At 35.2% G+C, this 20191-nt stretch overlaps 1 non-coding gene across 1 annotated transcript; it reads left to right on the forward strand.

Annotated features, from left to right (window-relative positions):
* Positions 1-60: 60 nt before the first annotated feature.
* On the forward strand, positions 61-1464 carry LOC105043865 (uncharacterized). Its single transcript, XR_012140708.1, has one exon. It is a non-coding gene; the product is annotated as an uncharacterized protein (transcript).
* Positions 1465-20191: the final 18727 nt, after the last annotated feature.

Genomic DNA, 20191 nt, shown 5'->3' on the forward strand with positions numbered 1-20191 from the left:
CCCTTCTAAACAAAATCGAAACCATAGATGAATCACAGAAGATAGGATCCATTACAAACTGTGATTGAAACTACATGGGCCTAATTCTCAGGTCGGGCCAAGCACAATAAAGAAGGGTAAACAACGTTTACGCCAAAGTACTCCACCTGCTTCGATATTATACTTCACCCTACCGAAGCCGGAAAGCCTCGCAGCAATGAACGAGAAAATAAATCATCCCCGGAACCAACGCATAAAACCATCGCCAGAGCCAAATAACCAAATACCCACCTCATCATCTGGACTCCACCTTCACCATCCTTTCCCTCACAACTCAGCCTTTCCTCTCTCTCCCTTTGGTCGTAGTCTCTCTCTCTCTCTCTCTCTCTCTCACACACACACACATTTGTTCCAGCTTCGTTTGTTATTCGCTGCCGTTAATGGCGACGGGGTGGGTTAAATCCCTGCAATGCAAATCCAACGCCTTGGAAGACGTCTACCCCCCGACGCCGTCAAAGAAGCCCCTCCTCTCTCTCTCTTGCGCCAACTCCCCTCACGTTCTCAAAGACGTCGTCTTTCTCTTCCCTAAAATCCCTTCCTCTCTCCCCAAAAAACCCACCCCCCAACCCCAAACCAAACCCAGACCCAAGCCCAAACCCAGACCTAAGCCCCCGATCGCCCCGCCCTCGCCGCCGCCGGCGGGGCCGGCGCACTCCCACCAGTTCCCGACCCTCGCCGAGCTGCCGGTCGGCCACTCGTCCCGTCGGGTGGTCGAGATCATCTTCGGCTCGAGCTGGTCCGCCCGGGCTGCCGCGTTCCCGGGCGACATCGAGATGCTCTTCCGGGTCCACAACCCACCCCGGACCGTCGCCCGGTTCGAGGAATACCGTGCCGCGGTCCGCGCCCGCTGCACCGCCTCACGCTCCGACGACTCCCGCTGCGCCGCCGACGGCAACGAGATGATGCGCTTCCACTGCGCCCCAACTCGTCCGGCTCCGCCGGCGGCGATGCGATCTATGACGGCAGGGTGGCGTGCTGCGATGTATGGTCGCTGGGGGGGAGGTCGGGGGGGATCCGGACCTTCGCCGGGAGCGGCCGAGCCCACGAGATCGGCGGCGGTGGAGCCGGTCGGAGGGCGATGCTAGTTTCCCGGGTCATAGCCGGCCGGGTCCGGGCCGAGTCGGACCCCGAGTCCGTGGGCGAGTCGTTGGCCCTGGGAAAAGGAGAGCTTGTGGTATTCGACCCCCGGGCGGTGCTCCCTTGCTTCCTAATTATCTACCGGGTCTAATCTAATCTCGGATTAGTCCTAAATTAACAACGGCATTAATAATTTCCTTCTTTGTTTTTAAGTTCTTTATTAGTTACGATTTACTGACTTGGTTTATGTTTGGTGTGGCGGGTCGGTGGTGTAGAAAAGGGTGGGGTTGGGCTGGTAAAATGGTGAAAAAGTTTACTATTTTTATGAGTACAGAAATCCATTTGCCTTCTGCTATTATTATTCTTTCGAGTTATTTGTCTGTGCGATGGGTTGCGGCAGTGATCTTATGATGTTTGTTGCCAGCGATTATTTTGTTTTGGTTCATATCATCTGCTGTGTTCAAGCATTTATGGGTTGGTGAAATGGTGTAGAAGTTTTCGATCTCATCTACAGAAATTTATTTGCCTTCTATTATTATTATTTTTTTGGAGTTATTTGTTTGTGCGATGGATTGGGAGAGTGATTTTATGATGTTTGGTCCAAGCGATTGTTTGGTTGTTATGTGTTTTAAAGAGTTTGGACCTATCTGAGCAAGATGGAGTGCGGTTATCTTGTCTTCTTGTTAGGATGATCAATGGTTACCATCTGCAGGGGATCCTTCGCAGGGGTATCCATAGTTTCTATGGTTATCAAACACACTGTTGTAACTTGCATGCTTTTTTGAAATTAGACTTAATTGCTAGATTTGACAAATTTAAAACCAGGAACTGATAACTCCTTGAATTGAGTTGACAGAGAGAGAACTATGATTTGGCTCCACGGAATAAAATTGATATTTGTTGGATGAGGTGCAAGCAAGAAGTATATACATGGGTGCTGAAAAAGAGAGACACAGAGATGGCCAGTGCATTCTCTCGTCTTTCCGTTCAATAGCAGCATCAGGTCATTCATCAGTGTCCCTCTTTGTCTGCTTGCAATGAAAGGCCACATCAGTGTCCCTCTCTGTCTTCTATCATGATTTTAGTATTACGTTCTAATTATTTTAAATAATTATTATAATTTAATGTAGCTTCAGAATTCAGAATGCCATTGAGACAGTATTTTTTGTAACACCACAGGTCTCTTAATATAAATCACAGTCCATGTTTCCTGTCTATTTCCATTTTTAATTTCATACTTCATTAAAAAAAATTTCAATTTATTATCTTGTATCTATTATGGTGAAAAGAAATGGGTATAACACATGGTTAGCCTAGCGAAACAAAGATTATGAAAGATTTTGTCGAAAAAATTATTTTAATGAAAAAATATTTGGTATAGAAAAGATACAATTAATTGTACTTATTTGCTATCTGAGAATAAACATGTAATATTTCCTTACATAAACGTATGCTGTCTAATGATATTGAACTTTTGCTAGTATAGGGCATGCTTACGGAATGTCTTAGGTGTCATTTGAATGGGTGCTGTAACCCAATTGGCTATGGTTGGCAGCAAAAAAGGTTAGAATGTAGATGTTTTATCTTCTTATCAAAAAAAAAAAAAACATTGTAAACATCCTAATCTTAAAGAAAAAAACATCCTTAATGCATGCAGTACTTATCCTGTTCATGCAAATATTTTACTATGATTTATAAGTCGTTACAAGATACATAGATCCAAAACAAATGCATGCTTCTAGTTCAAAGGAAATTTAGGCCACAATTACTTTTTACCTTTCGCCCATGAACCATGAATTGATTTTTTTAACCAATTGCCTATGATTATAAATGTCATGTTCTCTAAATTAAAGTTACACTCCTTGCATTAATTTTTAACTGAAAAGATGAAAGACAATAAATATTTTTCAAAGACTTGAAAAAAAAAAAAGTTACATTTTTTTTTCCAATCCTTGGTTCATGGGGTCTCAATCTTATTTTAAATAAACTACATGCATGATACATGTAGACATTTTATCCGTCAATAATGAAATTATTCTGTAACTATATACTGAGCTTATTCATTAAAGTTCTGGACGCATCTACGTTTCAGTCAAAATTTTTTTTGGGCAGAATTTGATTCAAAATCAGATGATGATGTAAGTCGACCTTCTATCTTGTGGGTACAGAGGCCCCGTTATTCAAGGTTGTCTTGGTGTGTTTGAAGCATTTTGACTTATGTGAACAAGGAGGTACCATGACGTATTCTTCAATAGCTTTTTCTTTTTTGAAAAAAAAAAGTCTAACTCTTAGAGTTTTTAATGTTAGATGGCACCTATAAATATCCATGTCATTTATTCATTTAAGTGATGATTGCAAAGGAAATGTTGGACAAAGTTTAAAAAGTTACATGGGTCTATCATGATACTTGATCCATAGGCCTATGGGTTTAGGTTAGGAATGATTTTTGAATGTTGGTCTGTATTACCATAAAATAGAAGATAAATTTGATGAACTTGTTAGAGAATTAAGGTTATCTACCAATTACACTAGATATGGTTCTGATGGGTGATTAGTGGCACTAGAAGGGATTCAAATTCAGCTTATGCCTGATCATCATTATATAAAACATATCCTCAACAAATGCCAATTCTGGTTTATTGGAATCTTCTTTTGTTCTTGCAATTTGATAATAAGTTCATATCATGCCCTAAATTTGGAATATAATACGGTCATGCTATTAAGGAATACAGTCTACGATAACATGAAGCCGACATTCATCTTCTTAAATATAATAACAGATGTATCATAAATAAAAATAATAAAAAAATTCAATTCAAATTCTTAATTAAATCAAAATTAGTTCAGAGCATCTAAATCCAAAAACAAATATCAACCCAAGACTTAAAATTCATAAATAGATAACGATAAGTCCAAGATCATAAAATAAAGTAAACTTTTGCTATAAAATTTTTAAGCTTGCTACGTAGATCCCCAAGCCTGAATCCTTCGTCAGTCCTAATCTTATTTCTCTGTAAAAAAAATAATAAAAAAAATATGAGCTACACTAACCCAGTAAGTAGAACCTATGCTTCTTTATCAAATCAAGTAAAAGTTTTTTCATGATAATACAACATTTAGAAAATAACGCGTGTTATAAAAATTAAAGCATTTCATAGAACATATAATGAAACAAGTCATAAAGATAATCATGCATGCACAAATTCATGAACATTTCGTAAATATGATTCATAAATCATTCATGTCAGGTATTCGTGCCGTGTTTCAAAATATTGCTCACAGATATTCATGTTAAGATTACTATTATACTCGTGATAGGTCATATTTTTTAATCGACAGAGTTTTTATTTCATGTGCCAACTTTATACCATTGAAGGTCATGTTTCACGTGGATGCTAGCTTCAAATATCGATCTTTCCATAAGAATTCATTCATGGCTATTTGAGAGCTATACATTGGCTGGCTATGTCCGGCATGACCAGGCCAGGTCATCAGACCAGAGTCTAAACGGGCCGTGCCAGCACGGTCGTTCATCCAAACCTGACCTGGCACAGCCCTAGCCGAGGTCTGGCGAGCCGTGCTAGCCACGGCCTGTGGCCGTCAAGCCTGCGGACCTGTTGGGCAACACGCGGGCTTGATGGGCGGCCCATTTTTTTTTTAAAAAAAGTAGCCCAAATGTGATGTACTAGGCACAGCTCGTTTAAGGCCGTTACAAGCTAGGCATGGCCCGTAACGGCTAATTCAAATTTTTTATATATATTTTTTGGGTTGGATAACGGCTGGTTTTTAATTTTTTGCCATTTTAACCCCCCTAACAGCATAAAATGGCTAGTTTTAGGGATAATTTAGAAAAATAAAAATGTTAGGATTCCACAGTTCTACACTATTTGTTTTTTTTGGTCCAGGAGTCCTTAATTTCTTCTCTTTCTCTCTCTCTTTATATATATATATATAGCAAGATATAATTGGTAAATAAGCTGTCAGAATTTAGAACAAGCATTACTTTTATATGAAAAAAAAAAAATGAAAAAAATCTCTCCAAACTAGTGTCGGTCTCTACTTTTAGGCATGCCAGCATGCGCATATAAATCGTTGTGCGGACTCCATACCAACTATTATATCCTAATTAGCTGTTAGGCATTCTTAAAACATTCGGCGATGGCTCCAACGGCTAATAACGAGCAGATCTGCTCATGTGTCATTTATAAACTTTTCTATGAGTTTGATGAATTTTTTCATTATTTAAATTGTATGTTAAAGAAAAAAATTATATGTTATTAGATCTGCCTAATATCTTGAAAGAGGATGAGTATAGTTACAGATGAATTGAGTTGAATTCAATGTGTGATTAACTTGTCGTGGCTACTTCTCTCGAGACTATCACAATTTTCTATAACCAAACAGATGAATTTAAAAGGTTTATGGACTGGCAAAAAATCATCGGGGTTAGCACTAACTAAAGTTGTTAAAATCTCAGATTGTGCATAGCTATTGGTTGATTGAGACTCAATAAACTATGCAAACAAATCCCTTGTGGGATGAGCAAGGAGGGATATCCTCATAATTGGATTTACTTTTGTAACTTTTTAGATTTATCTTTTAATTATTGAGGTGAGTTATCTCAATTTCTTCTCTCTTCCTCATTGTATTTGAAGGTCAGGTCTAGTCCTCTCTCTCTTGTACCATTTTGATTGTTATTTATAAACCGATAGGGGTCCACGCCAAACCCCCAACCATTACAAGGTAGTTTTTTATTTTTATAAAAAAAATCACACATCTATTTTTAATTTTACTCCTTAACTCTTTTATAATTTATAAAAAATATATTTTTTAAATTAAAAAAAAGGGTCAGGTCAGCACGCATGCCGTGCAGTACTGGCTGGGGTCATGCCAGTCCAGGTCCTTATGGGCCGTGCCGGGCCTGAGCCGCGGGCCGCAAACCCTCGCCCAGGCCGGCCCCTTCTAATGGTCTATGCCTGGCACAGCCTTTTTCATGCCGGATCGGGCCATGTAATGAGTGGCCCGGCCCGTTGCCCATATCTACTGAGAGTTTTTGAAATCTTTGTTTTTTTTCCTAAAACATACATATACATAGATAAAAAAAATTATAAAATTATACTTCATAAGCATGCTATTTCCATAAAATATATTCATAAAATCAATGATTGTAATAAAATATATTTTTTCAGATTATATATACTGATCCTCATTTTACGAAAAATATGATTTCATCGATAACAGATCATTTACATAAAAAATATGATAATTTAAAAATAAATAAGGAGCATAAGATTTACTTATTTCGATCGTCCTAGATCTTTAATTTTTTTAAATAAATCAGATATTTTATTTAAAATATTAAATCATGATCAATTTTTATTCCATATATTCAATAAAATTAAATAATAAAAAAAAAATCAACTAGATGATCAATCCGATAGACCATCCGATACTAAATCGATTCAGGATCATCTCACCAAAGTCAACATGGATCCCCAAAGGGGTAAAGATGACCCGATACAAGATCTATAGGTCTTTTTTAAGAGAGAAAGTAGGAGAAAAAAATTTTAGAGAGAAAAAAGAGAAAGAACCCTGGAAGGACTCTAAGGAGAGAGAGAGAGAATTTTTCTCTCTCTTCTTCTTCTTCTTTCTTTTTCTTTTCTTTTCTTTTCTATCTCTTTCTCTTTTTCCTTTCTTAGCCAATCAAAAGAGAAAGGCTTGGTGGTTTGGTGGTTCACAACTGAATGACCGGCAGTGAGTGGCGGACAACTGATCATGGCAGCAAGCAAGGGAGGGCCGGTGCCAAGCAGCCAGCCAAAAAAAGAAAAACAAAGGATCGCCTCTTTTCTTGAAGTTTCTTCGATCATTGATCAATCACCGACAGTCAAGATCCTCGAGAAAATAGATAGAAGGTGGGGGTCATATTCTAAGGATATGGCAGCGTAGGCAGCGGTGCCAGTGGCCGGAAATAAGGAAGAGGGGGCTCGATCGAATAGCAAAAATAGGGTTTTATATTTTTTGGATTTTTCAGCAAATCCGACAGCCAGCGAGGGTTCCACTACAACAAAAGAGAGTTTTTACGATGAACTTATTTATGACGAAAATATTTTCATCGGCAATAAGAGTATTTATGATAAAAAATTAAATTTATCATAGATAATAAAATATTTATGATAAAAATAATATTTCATCTAAATAGTTTTACATTAACGATGAAAAAAAAATTTATTATAAATATTTATTATTTATGATGATTATTTTCAACGTAAATAATAAAATATTTATTTTAATTTTAAATTTTTAAATATTCATGATGAAAATATTTTTATCATAAATAATTTAGTATTTATGATAAAAAATATTTTTTCATCAAAAATAATATTATTTCCAATGAAAATATTTCATCACTAATATTTGAAAAAAATAAAAAAAATTAAAAATTTAAAAATTATAGTTTATTTATGATAAAATATTACATCATAAATAATTGAGTATTTATGATGAAAAACTTTTTCTATCACAAATACTCAATTATTTACGATAAAAATTTCATCACTAATATTTAAAAAAATATTAAAAATTTAAAAATTACAGATTATTTATGATGAAAATACACATCATAAATAATTAAGTATTTACAATGAAAACTTTTTCATCATAAATATAAATTATTTACAATAAAAAAATTTTATCGTTAATATTTGAAAAAAATTAAAATTTAAAAATTAAAATTATTAATGATGAAAATATTATATCATAAATAATTTATATTTATGATAAAATACTTTTTTCATCATAAATACTCAATTATTTAAGATAAAAAATTTTATGCTAATATATGAAAAAAAAAAAATTTAAAAATTTAAAAATTATAGATTATTTATGATAAAAATATTATGTCATAAATAATTGAGTATTTATGATGAAAAGTATTTTTCATCATAAATACTTAATTATTTAAAACAAAAAATTTTATCGTTAATATTTTTAAAAAATAAAAAATTTAAAAATTATAGATTATTTATGATGAAAATATAACATCATAAATAATTTAGTATTTATGATAAAAAGCTTTTGCCATTGCAAATAATCAATTATTTACGATGAAAAATTTTCATCACTAATTTTTTAAAAATTAAAAAATTTTAAAAATTTAAAAATTATAGATTATTTATGATAAAATATTACATCATAAATAATTTAGTATTTATGATAAAAAATTTTCATCATAAATACTCAATTATTTATGATAAATTTTTTTATCACTAATATTTAAAAAAATAAAAAATTTAAAAATTTAAAATTATAGATTATTTACTATAAAAATATTACATCTTAAATAATTTAGTATTTATGATGAAAATTTTTTTATTCATAAATACTCAATTATTTATGATAAAAAATTTATCGCTAATATATAAAAAAATAAAAAATTTAAAAATTTAAAAATTATAGATTATTTATGATAAAAATATTATGTCATAAATAATTGAGTATTTATGATGAAAAAATTTTTTCATCATAAATACTCAATTATTTATGATAAAAATTTTAAACTAATATTTTAAAAAAATAAAAAATTTTAAAAATTTTAAAATTATAGATTATTTATAATAAAAATATTACATTATAAATAACTGAGTATTTATGATGAAAAATTTTTTCTATCATAAGTACTCAATTATTTAAGATAAAAATTTTCATCGTTAATATTTGAAAAAAATAAAAAAATTAAAAATTATAGATTATTTATGATAAAAATTATTTTTATCATAAATTATCAATTATTTATGATAAAATTATTTTTGACATAATATTTCTAAAAAATAAAAATATAAAAAATATAAAAATTATAGATTATTTATGATAAAAATATTACATCATAAATAACTTAGTGTTTACGATGAAAACTTATTTTCCATCATAAATAGTTAATTATTTACGATAAAAATATTTTCATCATCAATATTATAAAAAAATAAAAAATAAAAATTATAGATTATTTTGATGAATTGAAAAAATATCATAAATAATTGACTATTTATGATAAAAAATAATTTTCATCGTAAATACTTTATTATTTATGATGAAATAATTTCATCGCTAATAATTAAAAATTTAAAAATTTAAAAAAAACTTTCGATGCTAAAAAATAATCATTCTCTCAGTATCCAGACTTTGTTGGATGATTAACAAAATTTTTCATCCACAATCGAATTAACCATCTATAAGATCTAGGAGCAAACTGTCTCAAAAAATTAAACACAAGAAATTTGATTCAAGAAAAATATCAACTTCCAACTGCATAAAGAAGAAAATTTTATCAACTGTTCGATAGACTAAATTATGTCATTTACTTCTAAATCATCCTAAAAAAATTTAGCCAATAATCTCTTGTGACAACAAAATTCTATAACATCTTTAAAAGAAAAATATAACTTCTTGAATGTTGTCCTTAATCTGTGGTAGATGATGCACCACAACAGTCCGATCTCTGGAACCACCAATTGATGTCGATCATCCATCAAAAAATTCAGACTCTATATAGAAACTAAGGCCAACAGATTACCTAAAAATTGATCCAAACAAGATATCTGTCAAAAAATAAAAATACGAAAAAATTTAATTCATGTGTAAAAAGATTGTTAGTTAACATCTACAATGTATCAGCAGAAAAATAATTTTTATTCGACAGTACATGATAATGTATTGATCTGCTGGTCTCTTGAATGGAAACAAAATATAGATAAATTGATAAAAAATTATTTTAAAAATTAGATAAAATTAAATTATGTAAATACTTAAAATTACAGATTATTTACGATAAAATTTTTCATCGTCAATAAACTTTTTACGATGAAAATAATGATTATTCGCAACAAAACATGTTTCATCGCCAATAGGTAAAAAAATCAAAAATTAAAAAAAAATCAAAAGTTAATCATATTTGCGATAAAATTTTTCATCTTTAAGTTTCTTTGAATCTATCTCATTACTCAATTTTGTATAAGTTGTTGGTTTATGGACTGACCAGAGTCACAAAGTACAAAAGCCTTATATCTGCCCAAGAACATAGAAAAGAGATGATACAGGATCTTTATATGTTAAAACATGATCCACAAAAAGGTTATTCACATGGTGGCATGATAAGTAAGTTTACTCTTAAGGCTTAGATCCTGTCTTTGAATTTGAGTTTAAATGCTCCCCCTTTTCCTCTTGTTTTGCAGAAAATTATTGCTTTCTTTCTATAGATCAGTGAAACAGAAGCTCAAGAGAATAATATTCTGCTGGTTTTAATTTATAGTATCAATATATCTTTTGAAAAAATAAAAAAATTTAAAATTTAAAAAATATAAAAATTACAGATTATTTGTTTGGTTTATTATAACTATTCTACCGTTTCTAATTTTATTATTTAATGCTCTTTTGCATTTATATAGATCGAAAAGTATGCAAAAGATCTTTGTTGGATCCTTCAGTATTATTTTTCAAGAGTGCATTCATGGTCTTGGTATTAGATGATTATTTATCGCAGATACTCTCTAACTAGCTAAACTCTTATGATTTCTATCCAGTTCAAATTTATCCTGAGATTGACATACTCTTGAGCAGGTATTATCCTTTCTACTACGCTTCTTTTACGTCGGATCTCAAGGGTCTTAGCTACTCGCAGATTAAATTTGAGTTCAGATGTCCATTCAAACCTTTCGATCAACTTATAACAGTATTATCAGAAAAAAATAAATCTAATTGTTAGATTTTTTAATTATAAATTATATTTGATTGGAGCAGAATATTAGAGAACTTGTCTTATTTTTGTGATCAAGAAAAATCAAATTGATCCATATCATGGATGTCTCGTATTCATCTCATTCTTTTGCACAGATCTGCAATCTTCATAAATCCTGACTGGTATGAACACGTCCCAAGTTGCTAGAATTCGTGAATATACCTAAGAAGATACTTTTAGTGGAGAAATATTTTTTTGTAGAAATTATTTACGATAAAATTTAAATTTATATTGCTAATAAAAATATTAACGATGAAATATTTCGTCACCAATAATTTTTTTTGACAAAATTTTTTTAGAGAAAAAATTATTCTAGTAAATTTTTTTTTGAATTATTAGCAACAAAATAAAATTTTTATTGCTAATAAACTTATTAACGATGAAAATACTTTTCGTTGCCAATAATTTTTTTAATTTTTATTATAGATATTTTTTTGATGAGAATTATTGACGATGAATATAATTTTTTCGTTGCTAATAATTTTATTAACGACAAAAAGTTTTATTTCGTCACTAATAAATTTTAGAGAAAAAAATTTTTAGTGAAGATTTTATTTTTGATGGAAATTATTAGCGACGAAAATCATATTTTCATCGCAAATAATTTTTTTTAAAGAAAAAAAAATTTTAGCAAATTTTTTTTGTAGAAATTATTGACGACCAAAAAAAATTCTATCGCTAATAATGGTATTAGTGATGAAAATTTTCATCGTTAATAGTTTCCATCAACTCAACGTCCCATCGTGCCAAATCCACTGTCCTCCCTCGCCTCTCCCCTCTGCTTTCTCTCTCCTCTCCTCTGCTCTCCTGAACTCTCCCACCTCCCCTCTCCTCTCTCCCTCTCCCTCTCCATGCTCTCCCCCCTCTCTTCCAACTGACGAGCCCATCACTGCCGCCATCTATCGTCTGCATCGCCATTGCCGTTGCCGTCCGTCGGAGGCAAGGTTCTTCAAACCTCTTTTTTTTGTGTTAATCGGGCCATTGAGGGGCAAGGGGGTTGCAGGGGGGCCGGGACGCCCCAAGGCCGAGGAGGGGGTCAGCTGGCGGGGAGGTGGTCAAGGGGCGATCGAGGGTGAGATGGGGGCAGGGAGGGGAGGGGGTCGGCCGACGACGCACGGGGCCAGGGAGGAGGTTGGGGGGCGGAGATCCGGTCAAGGAGGGGGCGGCCAGTGTCTGGGGGTGGGATGGGGTCCATGGGTGGCCAAGGGCCAGACGGGGGCAGGGAGGGGGCCGTGGGCGGCCGACGGTGCCACGGAGCTGGGGAGGGGGTCGGGGATCGGAGACGGGGCCGGAGTCGGGGAGGGGGCGGCCGGCGGTCGAGGCGAAATGGGGGCAGGATGGGGTCCATTGGAAGTCGGAGGTGAGACGGGGGCGGGGAGGGGGCCGTCGGCTTTACAAGGTCGAAGAGGGGATCGGTCGGGGGAGACAGTGTCGGGGAGGGGGCGATCGGCAACAAAACGGGGAGGGGGTCGGTCGGGGAGGGGTGGGTGACGATGGGGAGGGAGGAAGGAAAGAGAATGAGGAGGGAGAAAAAATAAAAAAATAAAATATTAATTAAATATTTTATTATTTGATTAATAAAAATAAAATCTGATTCACGATCCGAATTGGATCGAGGTTGGGATCTGGGTCGAGATCTCGATTCAGATTGGGATCTAGATCGAGATCTGATCCGGGCGATGCAGGGTGTGTGACAGTGCTGGCACTGTGGAAGCGACGGCCGTGGGAGGCCGAGTCCGGATGGCGTAGGGTGTGTGATGGTGTCGGCACTGGCACCGTAGGAGCGGGGGTCGAGTTCAGATGGCACGGGGTGTGTGACGGCATTGGCACCGTGGGAGGCCAAGTTCGAAGCTTGTTTAGAAAAAAATTATTAAAAAAATATTTTTAGGTAAAAAATATTTTTAAAAAATAAAAAATTATTTATAATTTTTAGATAAAAAATATTTTAAAAAAAATAAAAAATCATCGAGTCCTCAAAATTATGTTTCGTGTTATTATTTTGCATTAATATTATTTTGCATGCTCAACTGCTTATAGTTTATTTTATATTTGTTACATAAATTTATTTTATATTTATTACATGCTCAACTGCTTATAGTTTTCATTATTATTATTTAATATTATATTTATTTATATATCAAAAATTATAGATATGGCACCAGGAGACAGACGATGATGTTCGCATTCACTGTCTACCTCGGAGGCTAGGCACCTTCATCGATTTCTACTACCGCACCAACTCTGTCATCAGAGGGTCCTGCACTGGTAGGTCCTAGTAAGACGAGTTCGAGTGAGACGGATTCGAGTGGTATTATTATTTTTTTATATAATAAAATTTAATTTTTTTGTTTGAATAGCTATCATATTAATGATTTATTTATTATTATTTCAGGTCAGTTTTCATCGATAGTGAGGCGAGGGTGAGGTCCATCGAAGGACCTCGCTCTAGAGTGTTGGAGATGCGAGCACCCAAGACAGCGTCTACGATGCTCGGTTAGGGGTCTAGGGTATGGGATCACTGCTCCCTCATTCTCATGCTAGTCTAGGGCTGACATCCATATTGCTGCGATGCTCGGCTGGTGGAGGTGCAGAGGCAGGCTACTGAGGATCGACAGCAGGCTGAGCATCAAGCTTATGAGTTGGCTGCATCCGTCGATGAGTATTAGCTGCTCCAAATCCAGATGATGGAGCGGATGGCGTAGATGGAACGGATGATACAACTGATGAGGCAGCAGCTGGCCGATCTAAGCTCTTCCGAGCGTTCTCCTTCTCCAACTCGTTCTCCTTCTGCAGATACCGACACTTGAGGTCTTTTTATGTAGTTTTTTATTTTTATTTCAAACCTCTTATAATTTTAATTTAATATAATAAAATAATAAAATTTATTCATGAGTTTATTATGTTAATTTTTTATTTTTAATTTATAAAAAATATTATAAATATAAATTAAAAATATATATTCATAAATTATTTTTTTAAAAAATATGTATAAATTATTAGCGACAGAATTATTCACGATGAAATATTGATCGTCAAAAAATATATTAGCGATGAAAAATTGATCGTAAATAAAATTTTTAATAAATTTAAAAATATTAAAATTTTATATTAAATTAATAGCGACAAAAATCTTTCATCGTAAATAATTGATATATTAGTAATAAAAATTTACATCAGAAATTGCTATATTTACAATGTAAGCTTTACGTCGCTAATATTATTTAAATTTAATTTTTATAAAAATTTATAATTAAATTAATAGCAATGAAAATATTTTTATCGCTAATAATTTTATTTATGATGAAAAATTTATATCACTAATATTTTTATAAATTTAATTTTAATAAAAATTTTTAATTAAATTAATAGAGATGAAATATTTTTGTCGCAAATATTCGTATTGGCGATGAAAATTTTTCATCATTAAAAATTTTATTTTCATAAAAATTTTTAATTAAATTAATAGCGATGAAATTTTTATTGCTATTAATTTATTATTTATTAGCAATATTAAATTTCATCGTAAATATTCTTTTTTACGATTAAAATTTTTATCGTAAATAGTTTTCAAAAAAATTAATTTTTTTAACGATAAAAATTTTTCATTGGTAATATTATTATTTGTGATAAATTTTTTTTTCATCATAAAATATTATCAACGACGCGATTATTTGTGACTAACTATTAGCGACGAAAATAGATTATTAGCGTCGAATTTTTTTCATCGCTAATAATTTGTTTTGTTGTAGTGTGCGCAATCCATAGAAAAGAGGGGAAGAAAGAGAGAAAGGAGGGCCGAGGCTTATCTCAAGCTCCGATGGGGTCTCCGGCAAGGATTTGAGGCAAACACTATGAGGACATCTGCGGCTTTAATAGAAGAATCGGAAGAGAAGAAGAAGAAAAAATCGATACTCATTGTGGCTAGCTATGGAGAAGGGAAGATAAGGTTTTATAGAGCTCTTTCTAAGATTCTCATTGACCCTAGGAGGCCCGATCCTAATCGGGCATAGGGAAGAAGAAGGCTCTCATTGAGAATCTTCTTCCAGACTTTCTCTTTTTTTTCTTTCATATGGATTTGGTGGGCCAATTCATGATGGGCTGATTTGTTTGGATCGAATATTACAGTTTACTCCTTTTAAATGAAGGTGATAATTTATATATATATATATATATATATATATATATATATATATATATATATATATATATATTGTAAAAATTACATGTGATTGAGATTCTCGTAATAAAGGAAAAATAGAGGCCATACATTTCTCGATTTCAGCACCCATATGGATGCCGTAGCAGCTTGCTCTAAATTACAAAAAAGAAATGCTTTTTGGTGTGGGTGTGTGTGCGTGTGTGTATTTGTAAAAATTACATGTGATTGAGATCCTCATAATAAAGGGAAAATAGAGGCCATACATTTCTTGATTTCAGCACCCATATGGATGCTGTAGCAGCTTGCTCTAAATTACAAAAAAGAAATGCTTTTTGGTACATATATACGTGAGTGCTGGAGTCTCTTTTTCCAAGACTGTTCAGTCCAGCCAACAGGTCGTGTCCGGACATAATCTTTTTAGCTTCATGGTTTGTCTGCTTCCTGGTATCAAATCCAAATGAGATATTTTAGATTAATTCGTTAGACATACTTTTTTTTTTCTTCGGCATGAAGTTGGATACACTTTCGGTTGGAGTGGGGACACATCTATGCTAATAAGAAAAAGCTAAGCCTCTTCCCTCCATCAGCTCAATCTCCTGCATTGATTTGCAGTGGGTGAAAACGATACCCCGCATTCGATACATGCCTGTGAGTTTTTCTCCAACTACGATGTGGGACTCTACCGAAAAAAAACTACGATGTGGGACCACTATCAAAAAAAAAAAACTACTAGCAACTGATTGGGGCACAGCGCAGACAGAAGGGAGTGGTCGCAAAGAAGTACTGGTACTAATTATATTTAAGTGTAAAAGATTTAATTTGACCGCATACGATATCAACTCTATATATATATATATATATTGTTGGGCCCGACTACATATTCGAGATCAGAGGATGAGATGATTGCGTATGTTTCGATTTTAATTTTAAATTTATAAAAAATTTAATAAAAATATTTTTTGATGAAAATTTTTCGATATTTAAAATAAAAAATAAAAAATAATAAAAATAAAAAAAAAATAAAATATTTATTTTAAAGATCTCTATACCTCTTTATTTGTAGGAGAGGAGTCGGAGCCGTACATATATAAGAATCTTGATTTCCTTTCGAATTTTATATGTAGATTAAGTTAACAAATTTTTTTTTTCTTTGGAGGAAGCTTCGATCGTGAAGAAGGTGTCCTTCTCTATTTAAACTTTCTCAATTTGCTAGAAGTGGATCCATCAACAATGGTTCTCCGACCGTTATTCGATTTTGACCGTCCTAAAATAGTTCGTCCATAGCCAAAGTGAACTCCTTGACATAAGTCGAGGAACGACTTTGCTACTTTCAGTTTAGTATAGCATGCCGGATAATTTTTGGGTTAATTGTAGATATGTGGTCTAATCAAGTCCATCTTCTAAAGTTCAATTGATGCGAGGATGCATTTAACCATGACTCAAGTGGAGATCTATAATATATATGAATATCATGTTTCATTGTGTTGTGGGCAGGTCACGGAGGAATATCCTTAATAGTCCACATCGGGTGGGTTCTGAGTGTACGCGTGCTTAAGTAAACCCGGGACCCCTCTTTCCCTCATGAGGCGTCTTTTTTCTCTCCGGAGGACGAAAGGACAAAATCGTGAGGCCGTCTGCGTGACGCTGGGCCGGGGTAGAATAACCCCCGATGGGACCCAAGGGCCCCAGGGACAACCCCGGTGGGGATCACGGGGCACGCTCCCCGTCCGGACCTAGCCAAAGCGGACAATACTTCATGAGCCGAGAGTGCGGGGCCGTCCCGCGGGCACTGGACACGTGTACGCATCAGTAGCGCGCCAGGTAGGGGGTATCCGTCTCCTGCCCTCGCACGGAACCCTCGAAACTGGGAGGGGGCTGTGTTGTGGGCAGGTCACAGGGGGATACCCTTAATAGTCCCACATCGGGTGGGTTCTGAGTGTACGCGTGCTTAAGTAAATCCGGGACCCCCCTTTCCCTCACGAGGTGCCTTTTTTCTCTCCGGAGGGCGAAAGAACAAAACCGTAAGGCCGTCTGCGTGACACTGGGCCGGGGCGGAATAACCTCCGGTGGGGCCCAAGGCCCCCAAGGACAACCCCCGGTGAGGACCATGGGATACGCTCTCCGTCTGAACCTACTCAGAGCAGACAATACTTCATGAGCTGAGGGTGCGGGACCGTCCATGGGCACTTGACACTTGTATGCATCACATTGTATATGCAAATATAGTATAGATTTTATTAGAACCGGTTCCTCTACAATTTATCACATTAGTCGTTCATGGATGATCAACAAATAATATGCACCATATGTATGCACGGTCCATGCACACCTTATTTGCTGGTCATCTGCGATGGAGAGCCAGTGCAATGCACCGCACGCTGTCACACACCACAGAGGATCCACGCTTGATTTTATTAAAAATTCCTTAGAAGATTGTAGTAGTAGACATTTTCAATTTGAGTGCCTCCCATCGGAATGCATGCTTTGTATATATGCTAGCATATTGTCGATGGCCATTGGGTGGGAGAAAATAGCAATTTGGAAAATATAAACGTAGCATTGGCATTAGAATAGCATATAGAAAATTTGTTATCTAAATGATGCATGTGCTGCATATCCAATAACATGCAACTTCAATCCCAAGCGTTTGAGATAATTTGACATAGAATGCTGCGTTCAAATGTGGTGTGTTATTTTATCGCACCGACGCAAGGATCCTCATTAAATTCTCAGGCATATTTCAACTTGTCGAGTAGTTTTGGCTGAAAGGTTCATAACCCCCCTTCATCCGTGGGCGTTGGAAGGCAACAAACCTCTACCTAAGTGGTAAATAGGGGTGGATCAGAGGATAGGAGTACTTAATGCATGCTTCCAATCGGACGCATTATGACATCAAGGGCCAGTTGATGGATAGCAGAGCAATTTAATGGCTAGCACAAGTAGCCGCCTGCGGAAGCTCCTCATAGAACCATTTAAAAGTATCGTGGTGTCCACCAATTTGGCTGTGGGTCATCAAAGGTCAGGATCGAGTTCAGTGTTGACCATAACCATAGTAGTGATAACACTCTGTAAGGACTGAATTTTTTTCAGTGCATATGGAAAGTTGTGGTGCAGCATATAAGAAAATCGACCGAAAGAGGACAATGACTCGGCCTCAGCAAGTTGCCCACAATCACACCAGCACGAGAGAGAACATTGGTTCTAAGGAGATGAACCCTCTGTGTTGTTTCGATTTTTGAAGAGCATTTAAAGCTTTTTTGATAATATTATCCTTATTTTTCATGCAATATCACACGAAAGAGTCTACCAAGCAAAGGTTTAAAGGCACTGACAAGCTCAACAACAGACAGAAATTCAACGTATATAATTAAGCAGCCAAAAATTCTCACGGCGAGACGGTCTCAGGCATCATGTGCCTTCACTTCCACTGCACTGATGACGAGAAGGCTTCCAGGCCACCCGAAAAGGTGAGAACTTCGAGTGCCATTAAAGACGGACGGTCTCTCCGAACAACGGATGAGAGACACAAGGAATTTACCCGTTGATCATATCAACCCGGTTTCCTCCCAACGCGGGTACTCTGCGGTGCAATTTTTGCACCGCAAAATCTGGTACCATCATAAATAGTCATCATATAATCCACTTCAAAGATTGATATATATAATCCTTCTTCGTCATCTTAATATACTATATATATTATACTAATGATATCTCCTCATATTTTAAAAATTATCTATAATAGTATAAAATTTTATGGTACAAAAATTATACCATAGAAGTTTCATATATATATATATATATATAGAGAGATATAGAGAGATGGCAACGAATTGAATATTAATCGGATCGGTTGATATCTGTATCCACCCCATCAGAAGAAAATTCATATTCATATCCACCTCATATCCATTTTGGATCAGATTGGATCAAGCTCTAAAGACGGATGGGATATATTCGGTCTCTCCTTTCGCCCCACTCCCAACATCTCTCCACTTCTCCATTCATCACCAACCTTCTCTATTCCCCATCTTCACCGCCATCCCATCCTCAAATCCTACAAAATATCATGCTTCTATCAAGATTAAACTCTCAAAACCTCAAGGGACCAACTCACATCGCCACAACTTGCACAAAACCCATATACTTGAGAAAAAACACAATTGGAACCATAAAAACCTATCCCATCTCACGTAGGTGCGCTCCTTCCCAATAGATCTCCAAAAAAGAGAACAAAAAAAAAAAAAAAAAAAAATTGATCTATGCGGGAAAAGATCTTACATTTTAATTTCTTACATTTTTTTATTTTTATTGATTTTTCCTTCATTTTTTCCGAGTTTTTCTCCATCCTCACTTCTTAGGAGTCTCAATCGGATGGGAGGCTTAAAGCGCCAGAATAGAAAAACTTAGACTATTGTCGAAATCCTAACTGTCTCCTCTCCCCCAAATAAATGATCCCAAACTCCATTCTTCACTACTGGCACCTTCCTCATTCACCACCAAGTCCCCACCAGTACTGATAGGCTCTCATTGGTATAGTTGCTTCCTTTCCGCTGTCAAATTCTCCTTGTCCATCATCAAGCTCCTGTCAAACTGCCACAAAAGATTGGAGAGGGAGTGGTGACCCACCGTTAGGGATGGGGAGGAGTGAGGACCCACGGTTGTCGGGCTGCACCACCAGGACCCTTGAGTGTTGAGGTGGCCAGGTAGGTTGAAGGGAGGGGGAGGGGGGGGTGTTCAGTTTAGATTTAGATTTTTTTAAAATGAGAGAGATGTTTTAAGATTTAAAAAAAAATTATCCGGATAGAATATATCATTATCTATATCTGATCTGTATTTATTTTAAATATTTTTTTAAAAATCTATACCATCCAGCCCCTTAATCAGATTAGACAGGATCAAATATCTATCAGGTCGGAAAAAAAAAATATCATCCCATATATGTGTACTGAAAACTTATATGCGTAACTGTGAAGTCTCCATTTGACTCTCGTCAATCCGGACAAATTAATTACTTCCTCCAGGCTTTTAGCCACTAACATGAGAAGATAATCTAGGCCATGCTGCTCTGGACAGAGGGGATCAGGGCACCAACGGGCTACAGTTACCACTGCTGCCCTACATAGATT

This window comes from Elaeis guineensis, chromosome 4 (genome assembly GCF_000442705.2).
Source record: "Elaeis guineensis isolate ETL-2024a chromosome 4, EG11, whole genome shotgun sequence".
Lineage (NCBI taxonomy): Eukaryota > Viridiplantae > Streptophyta > Magnoliopsida > Arecales > Arecaceae > Elaeis > Elaeis guineensis.